The following is a 10978-nucleotide window of genomic DNA, read 5'->3' as shown; positions in this document are numbered from 1 at the left end:
GAATGGAGGAGAACAAGAGACAACACCAGGAGATGTAAAAGAGGTCGGAGGCTCTGAGAGGGCTGCTGAGCTGAAGAGCGAAGACAGAAGATTAAAGAAAATAAGAGGTGGATATATATAATTCACTTTTTGTGTTATTTGCTCCAGTATGAAGCATTGCATTAAGTATGTAATTTAGTGTCAGTTTTTTAGAGGTCAGAGTGTGTGCATGTTATGCGTGTGAGCATGCGGTCGAGTCTAAATCCACTAGTCCCAGATTTTGGATCCGAAGATAATTTTTTGCTAAGAGAGCGAGAAAAGAATGAAGTCGATGCAATGTTTCTGCTGTTATTTAGTTTTTCAGTGAGCAAGTTTCTCCTCCTACTCATCAGCAGTACTATCGCAGTAACTTTTGCTAAAGCGTTAATTTAAATTTCACAGGAAAAACAGAGTGTATGTTATAGAATTTATGTTCCTTCTAAAATACACGTTTGTTCCAACTCCGAATGTTATATTTGTAAAGCGATGCACTCTTTCACTGCGCAAGATCCCTTTCGGCGTTAGTTTTACGTCTCGCAAAGCTCCTTGAAGGAGCGCGGCACAAGTCTAATCGATGGGAGAAAGACGTGTGAGAGTTATTTTTTTCAGCCTCCAACACCGACGCAGAAGAAGTGCATTTTTGGAGGGGATGAAGATACTCGGCTTCAGTTTCATTTTACTTGTACTGACTAATAAAAATCTGAGTTTGAAAAACTGTGTTGTTGTTTTTTTTTTCTTTCCTCTGATCCTGTTGCACCACTGCCCTGCTACTCATCTGCTATACAGGCCTAAACTTGTCCATCACCAGAGAAATTAGCATACCTATGTCTCTTTGAAGTCCAGTTAAGTAAGCACAGGTTGCATCACACAGTTTCATGCGTTTTGAAGAAATATGCTATTTGAGGTCAATATCACTATTTTAATACTCAAACGTATTTTTTAAAAAGTCTTAAGGAAGTGTTTGATCCACCAAAGTGTTCGTAAGCTGTCTAAAATAAGTTGCTATTGCCATGCAACACTATTCCAGAGAGGGAAAATTAACTCTTCTAAATGAGGTACATTTACTGTATTTGAAACATTAGCTAGTTATATTTTTTGTAGCATTTAGATACTTCCTGTTGCTGCCAAAAGGATGCAGCCATTTCTGTTAAATAATAGTGTATACACTACTTTGACATGTCACATGAGAAGCCTGTGTGGATGTGACTAATTTAATATTAGTGAGTTTGTTTAATTGGTCATTTCATAAAATCTCAAACACTTTCATTGGCTTCCTCAGAGCTCAGTTAACCGACTGTAAATGTCTGTATAGTTACTCAGTGTAGTCAGTTGTAGAAAACAGATGAGTCTCGTGTTGCATCTCTTTTTAGCACAGGTTGGGCAGAGGTTTCAAATTGGCTCGGAAGCAAGAATAGATTTGTACATGTGATTTATTTATGAGGCTCTATTTTCTGTGGAGTTCATTATGTTTAACTCTCCACTGATACATACTTAAGACATTACTTAAAGAAGAAATTCACCCAAAAATGAAAGTTCAGTCATTATTTACTCACTTTGGGTGAAGTTTTGTAGAACACAAAATATTTCTGGAGCTTCACAGCAAAACAGTGTTGAAGCATTCTCCTAAACAACTCAAGTAGATGGGGACTTGTTTTAAAACGTTAAAGGACAATGGAGAAAGCTTGTTAAGGGTGTAAATAACATATTTTTAAATCAATTTGGGATATCTGTAGAGTAGTATTACGCCAGATGTTGGAGACATTTTATGTTTGTTTTTTGTTTTTTAGGTTTTTAAAAGTCCCCATCTACTTCAGTTGTTTATGATAATACTGCAACATTGTTTTGCTGTGTAGCTCCAGAAATGTTTTGTGGACTACAAAACTTTACCTGACTTTCCAACAGCATGGGGTTGACTGGATAATGATATCTGTGGGAACTTACTGTGCAAGTTAGTCTGAACCTGCATAGTTTTTTGGTTTGTAGTCTTAACAGTTACAAATCAGCTCATCTTTTAGCACTTAAAAATCAACCATATCTTCATAAGAGTCCAGTTGGTTCTACTTTAGATCCTTCCTCTTCACTGTTTTCTCCTGTGCTGGTGTAGAGCTGAACACATTCCCAGTTTAGGGTTCATTGTTTCCCTCTGGAAAACGTGTTTCCCTCATAGCACAGTAGAAGGCTCCCTGACTCCTCTAGTGCCTCTTTAATGGAGGAGAGGGCTGTGATGGACACTTAATCTGATGCCACACCGACTCCACATGGAGCTTCAATGTGAAGTTTGAAAGGAAAACATCAATAAGATCAATTAGACAATTGCAAAGCAAGTATTAAAGTCCTCCTTGATTCATTTATTTGCTAAATCAAATCTGATTGTACTCGAAAACTGTTTGATTTCATGCTCTTTAAGAGAAATAAATCTGCTTATGACAGTTATCAAACTAGACTTTTCTTCTTAGAGTTAATTATTAAACCATCACCAAAACTTTAAATGATCTCCATTTTGTTAGTGAAGAAATATATAATAAATCCTAACTGGTAACCTTAAACGAGACGTTTTGCATTCATACTCACTTCAGCAGAAATGAGCATCCTGATCAGGTTGTACCTGATTAATCCGTCCGGCCTTAATTAAGACAATCATTACAGCCTTTGTTTGGGGAAATTAGTTTCGATTTTAACCAGGCAGCATTCGTGCGACTGTTCAAAATGTGATGTCGTGGAAATAATGGGGGAAAAAAGTGAATTCAGCACATTATAGTTTCTTCGGGTAATAAATATGAGGCAGGAAGCGGCAATCAGATTGATAATAAACCTCCCTGAAATAGAGAAGTACAGCAACGTGCTCAGGGTCCTGTTCCTCGTCTGTGGACAACTAAGTTATCCATATTGTAATGTCGATGATTTGACATAGGCCTACATCTGGATTTGTTTAGTCCTTCAAAGCTGGTTTACTATTGATCTGCAACTGTTGTCATGGCAACATCTCCATTAGATAAATCCCGCAAAAGTCCAGTTATTGACGTTAAGCTGAAAGATTTAATCTCAAAAGCCACCCGTTCTTAGATTTATAATGACATTGTTGTAATGTGTACTTATTTTATTTTCATGATGAAGAGCTTTCTCAACGTTTACCTAAATACAAAACAAGTTTAATTTTGTATTTTAAAAAAGGACCAAACCGAGCAAAAGCTGAACTAAAACTGAACACAGGACATTAAATATGACATCAAAATACAGAATTGTCAGTTGAAGACTAAAAACTTAGTTACATCCCATCACCAAGTACATTTACTCAAGTACTGTACTTAAGTTCAGTTTGAGGTACTTGTACTTTACTTGAGTATTTCCATTTTCTGCTACTTTCCATTTCCACTCAACTACATTTTAGAGGCAAATATTGTACTTTTAACTCCATTACATTTATTTGATAGCTTTAGTTACTAGTTACTTTGCAGATTGTTGCAGCGTCAGATCCAAAGCAGCACATTTTTTACAGATCGGATTACAAAAAAAATCTCATAATCAGAAAAATGCTAAATATGGGATTCAATAGTAGCCCAGGCTGATAATCGATCGACCCATAGTACACAGTGTAAAAAACATGTAAATGTAGATATAATTTACTTTTAATTGTACTTTTGATACTTAAGTAGATTTAATAATCGATACTTGATACATGTTTACTCAAGCACTATTTATGAGTGACTTTCACTTTTACCAAAGATATATTTTCACAGTATCTTTGTTTGTCAAGTAACACTTTTAAGTACTTTTTACAACACTGTAATGAAGTACAGAAATCTCTTTGATCAGGGAGAACCTTCACCAATCATGCACCAACATTCCTAATAGTTGTGCCACATTTTCAACTCGTATCTAAACATATTTTGCCATTTAACTATAATCAAGTGTGAAATCACACATAACACATAAACACATAAAAGAGACCTGTAAATGAATCTATTCCCCCAAAACACCTTAACCTAATGTAACTGCAATCACATGATCATGGTTTCAACTCTGTCCTCTTTTTGCCTTCATTTCAAAATAAGAGTGCTCTGTTATTCAAGATAATTTCACCAAGGATTACTGAGTCAATCCTCAAAATGGCTTTCAAAGTACCAAATTAGCTGTCTGAGGATAAAAAGGATTATTTGAGGCTCTTCACATTGAGTTAGCTTGAATTAGTGAAGCCACGTTTGAAGAACTGGGTCTAAAAGTGGCCTTTTTTTCTTCCACTCAGGGTCACTTTCACGTTATTAGTCTGATTTATGAGGTGAGCAGCAGCCGCAGCACAATACAAACTGATGCAAGAATCGCAACCTTCAGATGTCGATGTTGTTTATTGTGCTTAAAGTGTGCCATAATGAATAATAGTGTTTGTTTAGTTATTTATTCTGAGTGAGAAATAATGTTTACTTTACTGAATGTTGCATAAATCTTCCTTCCCTTGCATTTTAACCTATTTCCTGTTTCATCCCCTCCCCCCTCCTGTTTTCCTCCTCAGGGAGCCGGAGCGACACTTTGATGTGTCTGATGTGATGGGAACCTTTTCCACATGTTAACTCGGGGAAGGTTGATGCTGCGGTGGCTGTCTCCTCTTTGAATCCTGCACCGCTCCCAGCGAAGGCTCTTCACGGTCTGACGTGAGCGCTGTGTGAGTAAGCCACCTCCAGCTTAATACATCCCAAACTGAGTGGCACCAGCAGGAAATCAAAACAATCAATACAGGGAGGGAGAAAATAAATGTGATGAAATTGTTTCTCTCTCTTTCTCCGTCTGTGTGTCTGTGTGTGTGTGTGTGTGTGTGTGTCTAGTCGAGTGTTTGGGAGGAATCACGGGAGAGCAGGGAGGCTGGACAGAGGAGTAAGTACAGACAGGATTATTGAATACTGGTTAAACATTTAATTCTTCTTCTCTTTGTCAGCATCTGTCTTTCATGCACACAATTACTTCCCAGGCATTCACACTCTTCTCCAGTATGTAAAACAAATGTCCATTAAATGTGTGTTTTTGTGAAATAAAGAACTATTCTTCATATCAAAATAAAACAAGGTTGTGCTGTTTGTTATTTTCTCACAGCTTGTCGTGTTAGCTTTTCATGGAGCTCCGAAATAACTCTGTGACTACGCCTTTTGTCACGTATTCCAGTGCCGTTGTGCCGTTTTCAATATTTTTTCATAACCTAAGAAATAAGGGGAGCAGTAATCCTTCAGTTTATCCCTAAAATTCAGAATCGTCCAATATGGAGATCTGTAGATTTCACCAGAAAAGACAAAGCAAAGACGGTTGATAACCTTCGTCTGAGTTACAGATCAGGCTGCTTGTGGAGTATTTTACTGCTCCCTCATTCATTTAAAGCCAGTGGTGGAGTCAGGGATGCCACGTTTTAGCGAAAATGATGATAACCATGATATGAAATATTGATATCGTGTTTATAATGCACACGTGATACTATACTGTAAATAATCCAGTGCCTCTTAAATTATTTCTGTTTCTTTACATTCTCATTTTGTCTTCCGCATATTTTCTATGGATATCACAATAATGTTATTGTGAATTCTTAAGGCGACAGTAATTGTGTACTGAAAATCTGATATAATAACACCCCAGGTGGAATATAACCATACATAACTAAGTTAATGTACTCAGCTACAATTTACTTGAGTACGACTCGGAGGAGCTTGCTCTTTATACTAAGTCTACCCATTATTTCAGAGGGAAATACTGCACTTTTTACTCCACTACAGTTATTTAACATTTTACATGTGACCACCTTTATAGAGTGTGATTACATTTGTTCATTTCAAAAGTCTCCTCCTTATTTAGTCATTTATAAGAAGTAAGATTGTCATAATACCAGAAGTTTAAACTTTAAAAAACAAGCAAACAAACCAAAAAACGACTATACCTTTTTCAATTGAGCTTTGATACTTTCACTACTAACAAATGTGGATATCATATCGCTTTAAACACACGGTGCTGAAAAAGCACTGATACTTTTGACAGCCTTAAAGGTGCATTATGTAGTTTTGAGGAAGACATTTTAATCAGAAGAGAAAGATCTTCATTGATGGATATTTTTTTTCTATACCTAAACAAACTAAATAAACAAATCATTTTTGTTTTCATGAATAAACAAACTGACCTTGAAGGTCAACACAATCTCATACAGTTTTACTTTGTTTACATGTGGCGGACCCTGCCACCTTTCTAGCTTCAAACAGTGCTCTGGGGACCTTATATTCCTCTGAGAACAACTTGCTTATTCAGTTATGGAAAAGATAAATATGTCTGAGGTTGTTTTATTACCTCATTGATATTGTAACTATTAAAATTCTGAGTTTGAATTTCTTCTCCAAAACTACACAATGCCCCTTTAATATGAAGTACTTAAAATTAGCTGTTAATTAACAGTAAATAAAAATCCAGTTGTATATTCTGTGGTACTTTGATACTTTAGGCTGCTTATACTTATATTTAAGTACGTTTTCTTTCCTTCTTTCTTTCTTTCTTTCTTTCTTCCTTCTGATCTGTATACTTCTCCCAGTTCCCATCACATTGAAGTTCTCGTTAACTTTTGCAAAGTCATATACTTGATGCACAGCAGCAACATAAACACGGTTTGCTGTTTGCAGCTCGTCGCCAGATGTCGTCGTTGGTTACACTCTGAAATATATATAATAAATAAATAAATAAATAAATAAAAAGCCATCCATTGTTACAGTGACACAAATCACGTTTAATGTTTATCATTCATTTATGTACCTGATCAGAGCCGGATGAACTGAGTGCTGCTCTCTGAGCTGATATTGGGGCTGAAGGGCGGAAGGCAGATAGGATTTAGTGACTGATGGCAGATGGCAGTCTTAACGTAAGAGACGAGCCGAGGAGAGACTCTGCTGGTGGGAATAAAGGACTTAGCGGTGGAGAGAGACGTGATGTGCGCCCAGAGGCTTTCTGTGTTTTTTAAAATAAACACTGTAAGGTTGCTGCCGAGCCGAACCGAGCCGAGCCGGTCCAGGTCGTGACTCGTTTGAAGTGTGCGCAGGTCGGGTGTGTGCAGCCTGCTGTCATGTGGGCTCATTGTTTACATGCTGTCGAGATATCAGAGAGGGCGTGTGCGTGCGTGTGGTGCGCGTATCTTATGTGTGTGTGTGTGTGTGTGGATGTGAATTCACGGTCCTTCCATCTACACACACTCTTATTGAAATTGTGTCTTTTTCCTCTCACGGAGGGAAAATTGTGGCCGTGATAATGTGTCACGAGTTTCGAGTGGACCCATTTCAGCACCGCGGCCAGCGCCACGGCGAGAACAAAAGGCGGATTTGCATCGCTTGATGTCAGGGGCCGTCTGCTTTTTACCGCCCGCGTGAAAAACGAAAAATAATTACAAAACCCTCCTGCCCTCTTTTACTTTTGATGGACTTGACCATTCCCCCAGAGCAAAATCATATCCACAAGACGTCTATTCGACTTCCACTGGAGGTTTTAAACCCCGAGCCTCAACCTCAGTAGCTTACATGAGATGTGCGCTTTATCAGGAGAGCTATTTATCAGCTGTAATACAAACCATGCTTTGGTCATTCAACCTTCATCAAGTAGGCTAATGTTCCAAGATTGGATGACCAAAACATGGTCTGATAAATAACTCACCTGGTCAACTGCCTGCCTGAGGCTCAAGGTTTAAATCCAGCCTGTAGTTTTGGCCGCATGAAGTAAATTTAGCCGTCATAAAACCTTTAATTTTGAACCACAGGAAGTTCTTTAGACGACACAAAAAATATCTGAATATCTAAGATGTACTTTTTCAACCTGCTAAAATGCAGTTACAACATCAATAAGTCACAAAACTCAAATTTGTGTTATTGTAGTATTTTGTTTATTTGTAGTACTATAGATATAATACACAACTTTTTGTTATTTTCATATTTTTAGTACTTTATATTAGGGATGCACGATATATATCGAACTGATAAGTTGTCGGCCCGATAACGGAAAATTGACATTATTGGTTATAGGCAGATAATGAAATTATAGCCAATAAATAGAACCGATAATAAAAAGCCAAATTAATTTAGTTGATTTAACAAGTGCAGCATTTACACCCATATGTGGCGGCATGCAACAACAGCGTAGAGCTGCTGCACCAGTGTAGATCACACATGTCGTCACTGGAGTGGCCGTTGTTTTTCAAGTTCAGAGGAAGACAACGCAACTGTGACCTGCAGTACATGTTCTGCAAGTGTTCTGCAAGTGTTTGGAGAGGAGGGAAAAAGCCTATGAGTTTCACACAATTAATCCTATTAGAGCTATGAATAATAAATCATCTGTCTTCGCCCGCTACATCTTAGCCTTTTTTCCCTCAGAGGTGCATAAACTACAGGTTATGAACTTATTTTTAAAATACAAAAACGTGAAATAATTATCGGTTGTCGGTATCGACTGAAAAAATCCATATCGTGCATCGCTACTGTGTATATTTGACTCTCAATTACTCCTGTGTCTCATTCTCCTTCTCTGTTTATATCTTCTTTATATCTAGAGTGGGATATTTTTATTCTAGAAGGAACTGCTGTAGCACGTCCAGTTTCCCCCTCGGGATAAATGAAATATTTCTGATTCTGATTCTGATTCTGAAAGAGAGACAATATTAATGAGAGAGAGGATTCTTCCCTGAAGTCATTATGCACTGGAAGGCGAAATGGTGAAGATGTAATTTCAACGCATTTAACGTTTAATGTAAAATGTCATAAATATGGAACTATATAGGCTGTGAGTTACCAACAAGGAGCCTCCAGGACATCGTAATGGGACTTGTTTTATACATTAATATATAATAAGATGTAGTACTGACAGCATTACAGTTGCAAAGTGCACATAGGAAATATACAGATACAGTACACCTTCATTTAAAGTGCCTGTCAGCTTGATTTTAGAGCATGTGTTTGTGTGCAGGACTCGTGCAGAAATGTCCACTGAAGAGGTAATGTGCTTAAGTTTTATTCACATTACATTTAGTCACATTCACGACTTCCTTCCTCACTGAGTATAATCTGATGTTTCCCTGGAAGTTACTATAGCAACAGGCGACCAAATGAAAAACACCATTATCTTGAATAAAATAACACATTTCTCTGGGTTTGAACATTGTTGGAAACGTTTGGGATGATTCATTTACATTTTAATGAGGAAAAATGTTATATATTACAACTTTAAGAGTACTGTGGTTTCCTCTGAGTACACTGGTTTCCAGACATTTTGTGAATTGTTGACTCTACATTTGAGTGTAAATGGTTGTACGACTGTAGAAAGTATACATTATGTAACCTTGCATATGACAAGTAGGTATAGAAAATTGACGGATGTTCATTTTATTGCTGCATTCAGGACTTTCATTTATAAATCACCTTTCTAGAAGAAATAAGTAGCAAGGGATCATGGGAGTTGTTGTCTTCATTGTTGAAGAACGTCCATTGCTAATGAAAATCTATCTGCGTGACTCAGGTACAAATGCTCATGTACAAGATAATGTTTTTATTTCTGTTTGGCAGACTTCCCTCCTCACTCTCTGACTGTCCCACAATTCATAGCGACAGGCGACAAAATTAAAACTGACTGGGCGGCTGTGGCTCAGGGGTAGAGCCAGCGTCTTCTTATCGGAAGGTCGCTGGTTCGATTCCCCTGGTCTGCGTGTCGAAGTGTCCTTGGGCAAGACAGTGAACCCCAAACTGCTCCTGATGTGCTGGTTGGCACCTTACATGGCAGCCACCGGCATCAGTGTATGAATGTATGAATTACCGTATGTCGCTTTGGACAAAAGCATCTGCTAAATGCCATAAAATGTAAAAAAAAAAAAAAAAAGAAAGAATGAAAGCCCTAACCTACTCACAAATACTCATCATCGCACTCTGCAGCCATGACTGTGTTTTCTTCCTTTTTTCCCCCCCCCTCCCTTCTGCTGTCACAGGGCTGGTAGTTTAGCGACGGTCCCTGGCGGCAGACATCACGGCTCGTACAGCCCAGGGGAGGAGGGATGGAGCGGAGATGGACAGGGAGGGAGACACCGGCTTACGACGTCAAAGGAGTACAGACACACACACACAGGGAGAGGGAGAGGAGAGGACGAGCAACCAGACTGCCAATTCCCTCCGGGTCTACTGAAGGAAATTCATCTCTCGCAGCACTCCTCGTTCAGCACAGCCAGAGGGACATTTGTTTATTTTTATGATTTTTTTTTTATACACCAGGTTGATTTGAGATTTACGGAGCATCTGTCAGGAAAAGAGCAGGGACAAAAAAAAAAAAAAAAAAAAACCCACAACAACAAGCAGATCTTAGAAAAACACGCTCATGCCGAATAAAGGACCGTCGCTGGATGTTACTTGTGTTGTTATAGGGGGGGTGCAGGCCTAACTTGTTACAGGATTTCAAAGACGCTCTTCCAGACAAATGAACTGAATAATTGAGATCCAATAACTAAATAACAGCGGGGGGAGAGGAAGACAAGGCATCCAGTGAATACGCCGATTCTTTGCCACGAACAGCACCACAGGTATGATTTTTATTTTTTAACTCTTTGTTGTTTTTTTTGTTTTTGCCTGGTTGAAATGTGAAACATCACGTTCAGGTCATTGTTGTTGTCACCCGTGTCTTGACAAAGAGCGCAGGTCTCCAGCTGTGTTGACTGACACACTGTCATGTAGGGGCTCGACATATATATACATATAAATATATAAATATATAGGCGGCCCAGACCGGATTCAGTGCATGGAGGATTGTGTGTACTATTATTGACTACAATATCACATGTATTTTAATTTTTTTTTTAAATGTCATTCAGAGGGAGTATATTGTAGATGTGCTGCTATGATTCGTCATTTCTGAGCCCTCTTGCTCATGTACAGCCAAGAATATGGAAGTTACGAGATCATAATTTCATTATTTCATTTATTTATTT

General features: G+C 38.2%; 1 protein-coding gene across 3 annotated transcripts in view; it reads left to right on the top strand.

Annotated features, from left to right (window-relative positions):
- The first annotated feature begins 13 nt into the window (after positions 1-13).
- celf3a (cugbp, Elav-like family member 3a) overlaps positions 14-10978 on the top strand; it is a 41787-nt gene continuing 30822 nt past the window's right edge. For all 3 annotated transcript variants that reach the window (XR_014624554.1, XM_084378715.1, XM_084378714.1), the window contains exons 1-4: positions 14-107; positions 4526-4675; positions 4836-4884; positions 9989-10573. The gene's annotated coding sequence lies outside the window, so the exon portion shown is untranslated. The remainder of the gene's footprint in view (positions 108-4525; positions 4676-4835; positions 4885-9988; positions 10574-10978) is intronic.

This window comes from Pagrus pagrus (assembly GCF_965226575.1).
Source record: "Pagrus pagrus genome assembly, chromosome: 17".
Taxonomy (NCBI): domain Eukaryota; kingdom Metazoa; phylum Chordata; class Actinopteri; order Spariformes; family Sparidae; genus Pagrus; species Pagrus pagrus.
This window is presented reverse-complemented; position numbering and strand designations above follow the sequence as displayed.